Source organism: Monodon monoceros, unplaced genomic scaffold, assembly GCF_005190385.1.
Source record: "Monodon monoceros isolate NGI ecotype Baffin Bay Population unplaced genomic scaffold, NGI_Narwhal_1 Super_Scaffold_10, whole genome shotgun sequence".
Classification (NCBI taxonomy): Eukaryota; Metazoa; Chordata; class Mammalia; order Artiodactyla; family Monodontidae; genus Monodon; species Monodon monoceros.
In genome coordinates this window covers 14,910,337-14,925,536 of record NW_021703766.1, presented here as the reverse complement: position 1 = coordinate 14,925,536, position 15,200 = coordinate 14,910,337, and positions in this window count along the sequence as shown.

Genomic DNA, 15,200 nt, shown 5'->3' with positions numbered 1-15,200 from the left:
GATTAGTAATTCTTTGTTTTTCTATAATGCTTTATAGTTTCAGGAGGACATATCTTCCCTCCTCCCTCTCTTCCTTCCTTCCTTCTATATTCATTGAGTAAATAAGATGATCCAGGCCCTGTGTTGGGCGCTGAAGATACAAAGATAAATGAAACATAGTCTCTGTCCTCAAGGAGCTCCCTGGTTAATAAGGGGAGAAAGAAGAATAACCAATTACTTATAATCCTGTGCAATGAGTGCTCTAACCATATGTACTACAGAAAATGCTAAGAAGTCAGGAAGCCTTACAGAGAAGGTAATTCTGGGGCCAGAAAGATGAACAGATTTTTTTCAGTTGGAGAGTGGGGAGTGATGAGAGGGGATTGGTGAAATGATTGCCTCAGGCAGAAGGGACAGCAGGTGTTAAGGACATCAAGATGTGGAACATGTGGCAGGTGAGGCCACATCAGAAAGGGATCATATGTGCCTTTGTGAAATAATAGAATATATGTATTCTATTATTTATTATAGAATTTATTATTTCATGTATATATATATATGAAATATAGATAGATAGATAGATCTGCCCCCAGTTCCACTCCTAAATCCCTTGAAGTTTCCTGGGTGATAGGAGTGTCTTTTATTCTAATGAGGTGACTCTTCGTGGCCTCATGGGTACCTTCAGGACGGGGGTTGGTCACCAGAAAGACTAAGCGGTGATTAGAAGCTTGGAACTTTTGGCCCCAGCCGCCATCCTCCAGGAAGGAGAGAGAAGCTGGAGATTGAGTTAATGATTGATCATGTATTATGTGATGAAGCCTCCATGAAAATCCCAAAAGTATGGGGTTCAAAGAGCTTCCGGGTCAGTGAACACATCTGTGTGCTGGGAAGATGGTGTATCCCAACTCCATGGGAACAGAAGTTCCTGTGCTCTGGGTCCCTTCCAGATCTCACCCTATGTATCTGTTCATCTGGTTGTTCATCTGTATTCGTCATCATATCCTTTATTATATAATAAACTAGTAAACGTGAGTTCTATGAGCTGTTCTAGCAAATAATTGGACCCGAAGATGGAGTCGTGGAAACCTCCAATTTGTAGCCAAGTCAGACAGAAGTTGTGAGTAACCTGGGGACCCTTGACTTGCAATTGGCATCTGAAATGGGGAGCAGTCTTTGGGGAATAAGCCCTTGACCTATGGGGCCTGTGCTAACTTTGGTTAGTATCCTAATTGAATTAAATTGTAGGACACCCAGCTGGTGTTAGAGAATCGTTTGGTGTGGAAAACCCACACATCTAGTGTCAGAAGGGTTTGAGAAGTGTTGTGAGTACAAGTAAAGGAAGACAGAAGAGTTTTCCTAGACAGTCTTGTCCAGGTGTCTAGACAAGTCAGCAAGCTTCTTTGAGCTTAGGAGATACACAGAGTCTATTTAACACTTCTCCATGCAGCAATAATTGGACATTAATGCTATTAATGGGCTTTTAGCAACAGTCCATTACATATAGGGTTATATATTTTTCCTAGGCACTGGGTGCTATTAGCCAATGAAAGCTAATGTGACAACTGTAGCCTCCTCTATCAACCAATGAGCATCAGCGTATCACTCTGCAAACAGTCTTACCCAATGAGCGTCCTACCACACTGCCAGAGTTGAGTGTCTTTTGCAGTGCTGATGTTTATTCTGCCATGATCTCTCTTTTTGCAATTTATTTTTTCTCTGAGAAGCAGTTTTGATCCATGTGGCTAACAAAAGGTGTGCAAGTGCTGGTGCTGGAGCAAAGAAATAAAGAGTATCATGCTGGGTGTTCAAATACAAGTGCAATAGCAGCTGCTCAAGTGAATTTCAAGGAAATGGTTGGAGAGAGAGAGTAACAATCAGCAGACAATTAGAGACCCTCGGCAGTCTGACTTTGGCAAGGGCACCATATAGAGCAGGGCATCTTGGGAAGACTGCGCAAAACCTGGCTGCAGGGACCTTGTGACCTCAGGGAAACTGGAGGGAACAAAATGGCCATTGTCAGCCATTGCCATGATATTCGGAACACCTCTTTTGTAGGGTCTACACTTTCATGACCTTGTGCAGTACTAATTCAGGTGGTACACCCCTTTCCTGAAATGAGTGCACGCCTGTGCAAAAAAGAGTAAATGGGGAATTCATGGCTTATTAAGGTGTACCTCTGGGGCCAGGCCATCTGGATTTCAAACTGAGCTCCACCAATGACCAGCTGTATCATCTTGGATATTGAACCTCACTGACCTCAGTTTCCCTATCTGTAAAATGGGAGTAACAACACTACCTACCAAACGAGGTTATTGTGAAAATAGAATAGTACTTGTAAAGTGCTTAGAATAGTGCCTGGCACATATTAAATGCTTGAAAATATTAACTATTATTATTACTGCTGTTATTGTTATTTAGTTTTCTGTCTGTAAAATGCAGAAAATTGACTAGATCCCTGAGGTGTCTCCCAGTTCTAACATTACCTGAATTTGCCAATCCCTTTCATCCTAGGAAAAAAACTGTCAACTCAGAGGTTTTGACTGCCCCCATCAAGGTCACATGGGGAGTAAAAAGTAAGATGCAAAGCCAGAATTGGAACCCAGGTCGGCCAGCCCCTAATCATGTGCCCTTTGTGCCCCTTGATGTACCAAAAGCTAACCAGAGTGTTACCCAGAGGGGCCAGAGGGGCCCCTCACTCTTTAACTTCCCCTTCCCAAGGAGTCACAGAAACTCAGCCACTCATTTGTTTTTGTTTTTTAACCCTTTCCATTCCTCTGCAAATCAAGATGGGAAGTGGCAAGCCTGGGGAGCAAAAGGGAATTTGTTGCCTTGGAAGATATACAACTAATGTTAGAATATTCCTCCCAGCATTTACAGCTCAAGCCCCTGCTGTTGGTCCCAGTGCCGTTAGGAGATTGATCATCCTTGCAGGGCAAGTAGTCCACTTTGCATCCAATGCTACAGTCAGTTTGCAGAAAAGACAGATCTTTGGATTTGGTCCTTTGTTTTAACTCCCCTTTGCTTTTGTTTTATGTGGCTAGAATCCTAGCCATACTTGTTCCCCTTCTGCCACAATTATGGCCATTCTGCTCAGTAAAGACAGAGGAGAACAGGGAGAGAGATGAAGGGGGACATACTTCCAGCAAACTGACCTATCCTCTAGTGTCAGTCTTGGTAAATTTTGCTTTTCTTTCCTACACTTATGAAGCCTACTTACATGTAGAAGAGACTCTTGGCTCTCACTCCTGGGAATGAAGCTTTCCTCTTTTTTTTTTTTTTTTTTTTTTGCGGTACGCGGGTCTCTCACTGCTGTGGCCTCTCCCGTTGCGGAGCACAGGCTTGGGACGCGCAGGCTCAGTGGCCATGGCTCACGGGCCCAGCCGCTCCGCGGCACGTGGGATCTTCCCGGACCGGGGCACGAACCCGTGTCCCCTGCATCGGCAGGCGGACTCTCAACCACTGCGCCAACAGGGAAGCCCTCCTCTTTTGTTTATTCTCTCTCTTTTTCCTTGTCTCTGTCCATTTAAACATTAGAATAATCATTACCCTTTTAACAGCTAAAATAACTGGGCAGATTTTTTTAAATAAGTATTTTTCGTTTGCCTGAACTGATTTTATCAGAGGAGGTTAATGTGGTCATTTTAATTTGCAAAATTTCTTCCTCTTTTTGCTTCTTCCACATTGGATTCTGAGCACACATTTAATAATTTGTGATGGTTTGTATTTCAGCATCAGCTGGATATGCAGAATAGGCTCTTAACAGTCTCAGAATTTGATTATGACCAAGGAACCACTATTCTATAAACACTGAAAATTAGAAATTATCTCTAGAGCTGCTTGTTAACGAAGTCGAAGGCTAACCTTTAGGGCTCATTAAAATTCCACTGATGAAAACTCTCTCACATGTCTCTCTTTCATGAATCCATCCCTGTTACGAGTGCTGGTATGTGGAAATTGGTTTGGGTCCTCCCCTTTTGCCCTCCCCTTTAATCTCTTGGTCAGGTTTAGGTTGAGGTTTTTAAAGCTTATAGGTTTCTCTTTCTCCCTATTCAAAGTATGTGTTGTGAATCCAAACAAATTCAAACGGGTCTCAGCATGTGTCACTGTTTCTAAACCCCTCTGACCAGGCAGTCCTGCTGAATCTGCCTGCCTCCATAGGGAAAGGAATGAAGTCACCTAAGGGTAATTAGGAGGGGGAAAAGAAGGATATGTTTTCTGTACCTGACAGTAGAAATAAGTATACAGGCAGGGGAGATAATGACAAACCTCCAAGTAGAGTGTACGAGTGGTAGAATGCAATGAGTTGTTTTAATGAATTTATTTTTTAAATGACAGTTGGTTAAAATACAGATTCTTATCAAGAGATCCCTGCACGGTGACAGCAGCCACTGTCCTGTCCTGCTGATGAATAAGACCTTCTAAATCATCCCAAAGTGCTGTAGCATCCATGTGCAAAAGAGCATTTGAATTCACTTGGTACATCTCTGTAAAGGAAGGATGCCATTGACGGCATATAGCATCACTATTAGTATTGCTAAACAGATGGAAAATAATTGTGTATGGAATTTGTGTTTTAATCGCATTAATGTATTTGGCAGGGAGATCCACCTAAGTACACAATTCAAAGCCTGCCTTTGATCTGGGCCCCTTAGGGGCATTTTCCATGACTGATAAACTGCTCCTCTGAGTTCATAGGCAAATGATAAAAAGAAAAAAGAAGAAGAAGAAAGCCAGGCACCAGCCTCCCATTTGAGCATTTTGTCTCCTTGGAGAATCAGACAAGCTAGCCAGGCTTGCAGTCATGCTGACGACTCAGCACACATCTCACCCAGTTATACACCCATACAGGGCTCAGTATGAATGCCCTCATCTCTCACCTCCCCCTTCTCCAGTTCCCTCCTCTCCCTTGCACACAAATGCACACACATGCTTGATGCAAAGAATACATGTGCTCTGTATTTTCAAAGATTCCTATTGCCTTTTATATGAGCCAGTTTAGATGCTTATAAAGTATTTATCAATAATAACCCTTTTACGCGTTTTCCCCCCTTACCCGTCACACATTTCTTGGTTAGCACTATAATGTTACGTGATAGAAATCAAAAGCTTTCCTTTTAATGAAAATGAATGTTCTAATTATGAAATATTTTGTCTTCTAAATATTCAGCAGTAAATTAGGCTGAGTGCAGCCATAGGCAAAACCAAACCCTGTTATCTTGTCAATTTCCCTCTTACCAAGCCCCCCAAAACAGAATCTCGTGTAGAAAATTTCATAGCTCCTGAAAGAAAAGGTTCTATGGATTCCCATTTTGGAAGTACAATCCCCATCTTTCATCCTCTTGAGGAAGTTGATCAGATACTTCCCTCCCTTTAGAATAAAGAGATCTGAGGAGGTTTTAAATTCTTAGATGGATTTTTTTGTTTGTTTGTTTGGTGGATTTTTCCCTCTCATTCTTTCTCCTCTGCAGAACACAACTAGTAAATGATTGGATCTTTGACAGAACAAAGGTATTTTTGATGGGCTCTGTAATCTAGTGCGCTAATGCGCCCAGTCCCCTCATTGTCTTGCTGTCTGATCCCATCCCTTCTGCCAGACAGTCACTGCAGGATGAGTCACTTTTAATGTCTGATAATCAAGGTGAATTTTCAAAAAGCTGCCATTTTGGAATTATGCACTATATCACAGTGTCAGGGACAAGAGGAGGAGGAAGGGTGAAGGAAAGGCTAAGATAGACACCTACTGCCCATTCGGAGAACTGCAGGACACAGCCAGCACTGTGCCAGACAAGATGTGTCTGGAGGGTCTAAGTCGATCAAGGCATCCATAATGAGGAGACTATGTTAATTATAAATTTAAAATAACTTCTATGATAATGAAGGTTATATGCGCAGGAGAAAAACACCTTAGTGAAAACAGACTGGAGGGATGGAATTAAGCACCAGCCATTTGGGGGTATGGATTCTGTGGACCAATATAATGTGGTCCATTAAATAACCTAATACAAACTTACATTGGAAAAAGAATAGAAGTGAATTGTGGCTGTCTCCGTGGATGCTGTATTGTCTGCCATCCTTATTTAAAGCAACATTAGCTGAGGGAGTTTACCTAACAGATGAATACAGCCTCCCTTCAGCTAGGGAGACAGGATATTTCTGGAATCACTTAAAGGACTGAAACCTTTCTTCCCCCATGAAATGTCAAGGGAGATATTGGAAACCCCCGGTAAACAAAAGTCAATCAAATATTCTTGCAAGACTTGGACTATTCAAATATACGTTGGTCATTGTCTTCTCTAAGGTAATTAACTAAACCCATTGTTACATTTTGTGGCTCTGGATTTTTTTTAATTGTTGGCATTGTATTAAATGGTAGGGTAGTTGAAGGAAAATGATATGAGAATAGCCTGCTACTTCTGTTGGTTATTCAGATAAGTGAACACCTATAAATAGAACCAGGATGTTTTGACTAGGGAAATGCTGTCCTCATTACAGCTGGGAGATGCTGGGGCGATTCAAAGCTGAAGCTTCAAAGCCTGGTCCTGCTTTATAAAAGCACGAAGGTTTTCATGGCTGTTTCAGTGGCCATCAGAATCTGCAGGTGCTTCATCTATCCTGGGGGAGAGAGGGAATGACATTTCTGAGAATGCTATTTTGTAACCATGATAAATGCTTACATATTTCCTCTGACAGAGGTATTTAAATACCTGTATATCTTCTTCAACACAAGTTACATTTAGATTTGTATACCTTGTTATTCTCTACCAAAGTTAACTAGTCCATTCTCTCCGCATTCTCCACCCCCACCTTCACCACTATTATACACACGCATACACACACACACACACACACACACACACACACACAAAATACTTAACAGCTGCAAAATAAGCAGAGAAAAGAAAATATTTTACTACCGTACTACTGTTTTCATGTATATAAAAGAAGATTAGACATATGGAGAATATTTGAGATGGAAATGACCCCTTGAAGATCTTTTGGTACAACCCTAATTCTACTAAAACAATAGAGAAATGACTTGTCCTAGGACACTCAGCCAGAGGGTGGCAGATGCCAGGCTAGCATCCAGGTGTCCAACTAGCCGGCTGGCATGCTTTCCATGGCAGCATGCTCTCTTCCCATTAAAAGAATCAGGTTCCTGCAGCTTGGCTAAACAGTGATTAATGCACAGACGTCACAATGAAAAAAAGAAAAACCTGAGGAAGAGATAAGAATCATATACATTTTCAACCATGATACATAGGAATAAAATGGAAAATGGTATAAAATGTAGAAAAGCAAAATATTAATAGAACATCTGTCTAACAAAACGATCTGCCTAGTCAGGAATTCTATTAGAAGGCAGAATTGTCCTTTGAGGAAAATAGTAGAGACATTTGGAACTAGCCAAGAAAGCAAATGCTGCTTGCAAAAGTCACATTGCTTTATTTCTCTCTGTTTTCATCTGAAATATTAGAATAATTCAATCATATATGAGCATGGATTCTAACTGTAGTCATTGAGATCCTGCCTAGGCTCTGTAAATTAGTGACACAGCTGGAACTAGGACTAAACCAGCATTTCCTTCTCTGCTAGAATTTAGGTCCTTAGAGGATACAATCCTGCCTTGCTCTTTGAGAAAAGGTCTACCTGATATGACCTGATAGGTATTTTTGCAGTTATAATTTCCTTTTTGTTATATTCTGTCTCTTGCTAGACTAATCTCTGTCTGAAACGTTCTGCACATTTTTATTAAAATATCTCCCTGGTGCATGAGGACCCTGAGGTCCTGAGCATGAAACCCTTGCATCCTCGAGTACATCCCCTATTTTAGTGTGAAACCTGATGGATTTTCTTCACAAAAACTGTGACAACAAGGACATTCTTGGAGGCACTAGATAATATAATGATAAATCAGACATTATTATAAACCAGAACAGGTCCTCCCAAATATCTCTGCTTTTCCTCTAAAAGGACCTCAAGAAAGGCTGCACTAAGAATTTAAAAGGAGAGATAAAATTTATATCAATTGAGAATGTGTTTTAGCGTGATAGAGAATCTTTGGTAGCTAAAGGGAGGATCAAAATGTCAGGTATTGTGTTAAAAATGTTAACAAATAAGATGGAGGATGGTAATATGATGGTCAACAGACAATGAAAGGGTTTTAAAAAAAACAAACTGTGATTCCTTCAAGTATCAAAACAAGTGGGCTTTCCTAGTCTCTCTGATCCTACTTTTTGCTTCTGGGGGAGAAAAAATTGAAGAACATACATCTGGCTGGTGGGGTAAACACAGAAACATGCTGTGTATGTTTGCTCTGGACACCTATCAGGAGTATTAAAGGGACTTCTATGTCAATGTCTTGTTAGGAATAGGGAACATTTTGGGCTGAATAATCCTTTGTTGGGGGTAGGGAGTAGAGGCAAGAAGGGAGCTGTCTTGTGTGTTTTATGTTTAGCACCATCCCTGGCCTATACCCACTAGAGGCCAGTAACACCCACCCACCCCCGCCCCCAGTTCTGACAGCTAAAATGTCTTCAGACATTGCCAAATGTCCGTTGCTTGAAAACCACTGGAGTAGAGGGAATGGTTCTCATTTTGGAAATAGGCTCAGTTGTCCAATGTTTTGGCGACAGTCTACTTATACATTAAGGCCCATGTTTCTGACGATATGTTCAAAACAGAGCAGTCACCTCATGGTCCCTGATGTTGCCCATGGATTGACTGATGGCTGGTTCTCCCACAGAACTCAGGGCTCAAGATACCTCTAGTCAGGGGCTTCCCTGGTGGTGCAGTGGTTGAGAGTCCGCCTGCCAATGCAGGGGACACGGGTTCGTGTCCCAGTCCAGGAAGATCCCACATGCCGCGGAGCGGCTGGGCCCATGAGCCATGGACGCTGAGCCTGCGCGTCCGGAGCCTGTGCTCCGCAACGGGAAAGGCCACAACAGTGAGAGGCCCGCGTACCGCAAAAATAATAATAATAATAAAAGATACCTCTAGTCAAATCTAGAGGGATGCGTGTCTCCAAAAAATTGAGCAATTGGTTATTGACATATAAAGTTGACAAGAAGCAAATAGGTACAAAGCCAACTACGTTTTTGAAAGAGATATGATGTCAAAAAATTTTTTTGAAAGTAATCAAAGACCTGAATAAATGATCATGGATTGGAAGATTTTTTTTCCACGTCTTTATTGGAGTATAATTGCTTTACAATGGTGTGTTAGTTTCTGCTTTAGGATTGGAAGATTTCATTTAACACTGCAACACTTCCCAAAAAGCCACCACCATATTTTTTTTTCATAAATTTATTTATTTATTTTTGGCTGCGTTGGGTCTTCATTGCTGCACCACAGGCTTTCGCTAGTTGTGGTGAGCGGGGGCTACTCGTCGCGGTGCGCAGGCTTCTCATTGTGGTGGCTTCTCTTGTTGTGGAGCACAGGCTCTAGGCGTGTGGGCTTCAGTAGTTGTGGCACGCAGGCTCAGTAGTAGTGGCTTGTGGGCTCTAGAATGCAGGCTTAGTAGCTGTGGCACATGGGCTTAGTTGCTCCGCGGCATGTGGGATCTTCCCGGACCAGGGCTCGAACCCATGTCCCCTACACTGGCAGGCAGATTCTTAACCACTGCACCACCAGGGAAGTCCTAGATATTTTTCAATATGACCATTTGAGACAAAAAATGACATTGAAGGCCCCAGTCTTCTATAGAAAGCAGGCTAAGCCACACTAAGAAGCACATTTTTCAATGTCCTTTTCAGATGTAGCCAAGGAGGAAAAAGGGGGAAAAGGGACCCCTCAGAGCCATGGAGAACAATGAACTGGGAAGCTCCCCCAGGCAACAGAACAAGAGCCCAATCAAAACAGTCCCTACCCCTAAGGCAACCCTTGCCATGTCACCCCACAAGGATTTCAGAATTGCTGTGAATCAGTGACTATTGCATGATTTCCACTTTCCCTTTCTAAATGGGAGTATTTATTATAGTTACCCTATCCCTCTACCACCACTATATTTTGGGCATGTCGGGTGCAAGTATTGGCTTATTAGTTCATAAGTGAATGGATCAAGAGGAGCCATGTGATATCCAGTGCTCTGAGTTTGAAATGTGATTGAATAAGACTTTGGGGTGTCTTTTATAAAGAAGAGGTGAAAGTATTTTGCATATAAAATAGGGGAGAAAATATTTGTCACTGAAAGAACAGACTGAGGCAGATTTTATTATTCTCAATTATTGGCTGCCCTTCTCTACAAAATGATTATACATACCACTCGTTTTCATTTGATTTTCAGCACCTATCTGTATGGGTGACTGTCTTTGATATTAGGCTTGACTGTAAGACTTTCTTTTGCCAATGAAATGTGGGTAGAAGTAATGTGTACAACTTCCCAGCAGAAGATTAGCCATGTTATTATGGTTCAATCATCACTTCTTTTTCTCCATGTCCAACTGAAAACATTGAATGGGCACCACCAAATCAATTCAGAGATTTCAGCAGAAAGAAAGATAGCCATGATCTTGGTTAGGTCTTAGATGTGAGTCTTTTAAAAATAATCAACCTTGTTTCTCAAAGCATTTCTCAATTTTATCTTTTGCTGGTTGGAAATGAAAAGTAGTTGCATTTTTCAATCTCATTTACAAATTAGCAAGTTCTTTCCTGAGCACTGTCATTCTTGTATTACCTAGTCAAATGCAGAAAATTGAAACTAAGGTACACTAGTAACATTCTGTTTCTTATCCTCTACACCTAAATCCAGAGCCAATTAGGTAGATGACCTACCTTCCTGAAAGCCAAACTTAAGCAATGCAATTTTTAAATTCAAAAACAGAAAATATCTGAAAAAGCATTTGACAAAATCCAACACCATTTCATGAAAAGAACACTCAATAAGCTAGAATCAAAAGGAAAATTCTTCAATCTGAAAAAGGGCATTTACAAAACCCCAAAGCTAGTATCATAGTTAGTGGTAAAAGACTAAATGCTTTCCCCCTCAGATCAGGAACAAGACAGGGATGTCTGCTCTCACCACTTCTAATCAATATTGTACTAGAGGTTCTAGTCAGAGCAATTAGACAAGAAAAAGGAAAGCCATCTAGGTTGGAAAGTAAATCTATCTCTACTTTCAGATGATATGATCTTGTATATAGAAAATACTAGGCAATCCACAAAAAAAGCAACTATTACAACTATTGCAGGATACAAGATCAAGATACAAAAAATAAATTTTATTGCTATACACTAGCAATGAAAAATCCAAAAAATGAAACTATGGAAAAAATTTTATTTATAATAGTATTAAAAAGATACTTGGGAATAAACCCCTGAAGGTTTAAGCTAAGTAGAGCTCATTCTTTTCATCCATTATTATTTGCATTTTTGTGGATCCCTCCAGTGCTCTCTCAAAATGGTTCTACTTGAATAAGAATTTTGTTAGGTGTACCAGGTTCAGGGATAGGGGTGTTGATATGTGTACGTTTAGTTTTGGGTGGAGGGTAATTATCCTAATGAAGGTATTTTAACCTATGTCCTTACAAGTGGGAGATTTATATTCACACTTATTTGAAGGTGAATTAGACCTTAGGTTTCCCTTTAGCAACTTCTAGTAATGATTTACCTTAACATTTTGGGAGTCACTTTACCAATATAAATAGCTTTGTACCCTTTTATATTTTCTTACATGATTCTACATGATAGAGTTAATCACTCTGTCATCCGTACAGCATCGGTACCTTGTATAGATTCCTATTTCTGCATGTCTCCTACCGTTTTGTAATTATTTGTATACATGTCAGCCTCTGACACCAGACCATGAAAACAAAGACAGCATTTTATTTTTTTTATACTTTTTTTACATCTTTATTAGAGTATAATTGCTTTACAATGGTGTGTTAGTTTCTGCTTTATAACAAAGTGAATCAGTTATACATATTCATATGTTCCCATATCTCTTCCCTCTTGAGTCTCCCTCCCTCCCACCCTCCCTATCCCACCCCTCCAGGCGGTCACAAAGCACCGAGCTGATCTCCCTGTGCTATGTGGCTGCTTCCCACTAGCTATCTACCTTACTTTTGGTAGTGTATATATGTCTGTGCCTCTCTCTCGCTTTGTCACAGCTTACCCTTCCCTCTCCCCATATCCTCAAGTCCGTTCTCTAGTAGGTCTGTGTCTTTATTCCTGTCTTACCCCTAGGTTCTTCATGACATTTTTTTTTCTTAAATTCCATATATATGTGTTAGCATACGGTATTTGTCTTTCTCTTTTTTTTTTAACATCTTTATTGGAGTATAATTGCTTTACAATGGTGTGTTAGTTTCTGCTTTATAACAAAGTGAATCAGTTATACATATTCATATGTTCCCATATCTCTTCCCTCTTGCTCTTTCTCACTTACTTCATTCGTATGACAGACTCTAGGTCTATCCACCTCATTACAAGTAGCTCAATTTTGTTTCTTTTTATGGCTGATAATATTCCATTGTATATATGTGCCACATCTTCTTTATCCATTCATCCAGTGATGGACACTTAGGTTGTTTCCACCTCCAGGCTATTGTAAATAGAGCTGCAATGAACATTTTGGTACATGACTCTTTTTGAATTATGGTTTTCTCAGAGTATATGCCCAGTAGTGGGTTGCTGGGTCATATGGTAACTCTATGTGTAGTTTTTTAAGGAACCTCCATACTGTTCTCCATAGTGGCTATACCAGTTCACATTCCCACCAGCAGTGCAAGAGTGTTCCCTTTTCTCCACACCCTTTCCAGCATTTATTGTTTCTAGATTTTTTGATGATGGCCATTCTGACTGGTGTGAGATGATATCTCATTGTAGTTTTGATTTGCATTTCTCTAATGATTAATGATGTTGAGCATTCTTTCATGTGTTTGTTGGCAGTCTGTATATATTCTTTGGAGAAATGTCTATTTAGGTCTTCTGCCCATTTTTGGATTGGGTTGTTTGTTTTTTTGTTATTGAGCTGCTTATAAATTTTGGAGATTAATAAGACAGCATTTTATTAACTTTGCATCTCCAATACATAGAACATGTTGAATGTGTGCTTGCCATTCTGAACTCCCACTTCCATGGGACTTCAGTTTTTCACCTGCTTGAAGGCTACCTCCCTGAAATCTTCTTTCCTCCAAACTCAGAATGTCAGTTCCCTCAAAGTACAGGTTGATATATAAATTAATACATATCCTCTTTATGCATTATATTCATTTCCTTATTTCTAAAGTTACCAGTAACCATCATTTCACCATTGGCCATAACGTGAAACAGCCCATGAGAATCACATTAAATGTGTATTCTAATGGGGTTTCAAGCCACAGTATGAGAATAGCTTATCTGTGAACAATATTTTAAAGGTAAGAAATAAAAATTCATCAATATTTCTTAGCCCTTTTAACAATAATAAAACAATAGTAGATCTGAGAAGCTGAGATCTTCCATCTACTCTTTAAGCACAGACTATGCATGTCTTTTCAGAGAGAGACAGCTGCCTTTGTATTTAGAATAAGGACAACAAGAAGCCTGCTTATAGCTCATGCTTGATGAATATTTATTGTTCAGTACAGGCTAAAGAAACCTGCCCTGTAACTAGTGGTTCTATCACTGTGACTATCAAATCAGACATCATGATAATTGATTGAGATTTGGGTGGGATGGAGGGACATTCTTAATGGTTGATTGACTGAAAAATCCATCACTAAACAATACAGTCAACATTACAGTCACAGCTTATATATTTCTGGTGAGAGTTTTTAATCCACCCAGGCGTTGTTTTTCTAGAGGTTGACTTGAAGCTCACTGGATTGATAGGTATTTTCTCATAAATATCATGTCAACTTGACCTGACCAGAGATGGAAGTTTTCCAAGACCACAGCCAAAATGTTTTAGATCTGAAAGAAAGATAACACGAACATTAATTAACAGATTAGTGTCTTCCCAAGAGTATATCTTAGTGAGAAAAGTCTCTGTCATTTATCTTGAATAAATCCTTTAAAACAGTGCTACTCAAAGTATGGTCCATAGACCAGTACCAGAGAACTGTTTGTTACTGGTTCATGATGAGATAAATAATACAAAAATTAAGAAAAAGCATTTAGAAAATTTTATAGCAGCTTGACAGAGTAGTTTTATGTCTGAGTAATATAGTCATAAAAAACAGGCATGGTATTTTGTATTTCTTTTATATTTCATTTTTCTAGTATTCATTTTACTGTGTTTTATAAAAATATGAGTCTATGATGATTTGGATATTTTTAAAAACTGTTCTTTACCATGGATAGTTTGGGAAACACTCATTAAAATACTATGTCTCATTTCTGCTAGCTTGCTAGTCTTATTTGCTTTATTCTACTTTCCAGACTTCATTACATTTTGTAGTCATTGCCATTTTCTCTGAACATGCTAAACTTAAGACAGTTTTCTCTCTTTAACTTGGAGGCAGTAGGTGTGTTATAGGCTCACGGTTTAAAGCCCTTAGTATTTGGAGGTTTGTTGTGGTCATAACGCTGAGGAAGGCCCCTACTAGTCCCTTTAACAATGTATTTATCATTTGGGGGGTAGAAAATTTGTTCCTGTTGGTTGTGACTTTGGCTCCTGGAATTATCAAGCTATAACAGGCTTTAGTAAATGATCCTTTCCCTGCCACATTCACAAAAACCATGTGACCCTTGCAACACTGGAGAACTTCATCTTAATCCACCATGCCCTTCCAGCGTTACCAGCCTCCACATCATCTCTGCACAATCCAATATATGTCGGTTCTCCATGAGTATTATTTCAAGTGAACTGATATATCGTTCATTGTTATATTTCATTTGATTCTTGTGCTGAGCAGTCAACCTGTCTCCAGAAGAACTATGTTTAACTGATTATGTCTTAACCTATGACATCATATTTTTTAAAGAACATGATTTGAAGACATTGATATCTATTTCCGTTTACAGCTCCTTTTCATCCAGATTGATTATATGCTCATGAAAGGGATGTGAGTGATGGAGTGGAGAGAGCAAGACCAGAATCAGGGAGACCAGCTGGAAGGTTACTGCAATAATCCAGGCAAGAAAAATAATGAGGGGCTGATCCAGGACAGTGACAGTGGTGATGGAGAAGAAAGGATGAGCATGAGAAATATTTAGGCATCAGGACAAGAGGATTTGGTGTCTAATTAGATGTAGAGACTGAGAATGAGAAAAAATTGAAGATGGCTCCCCAGTTTTTGGCT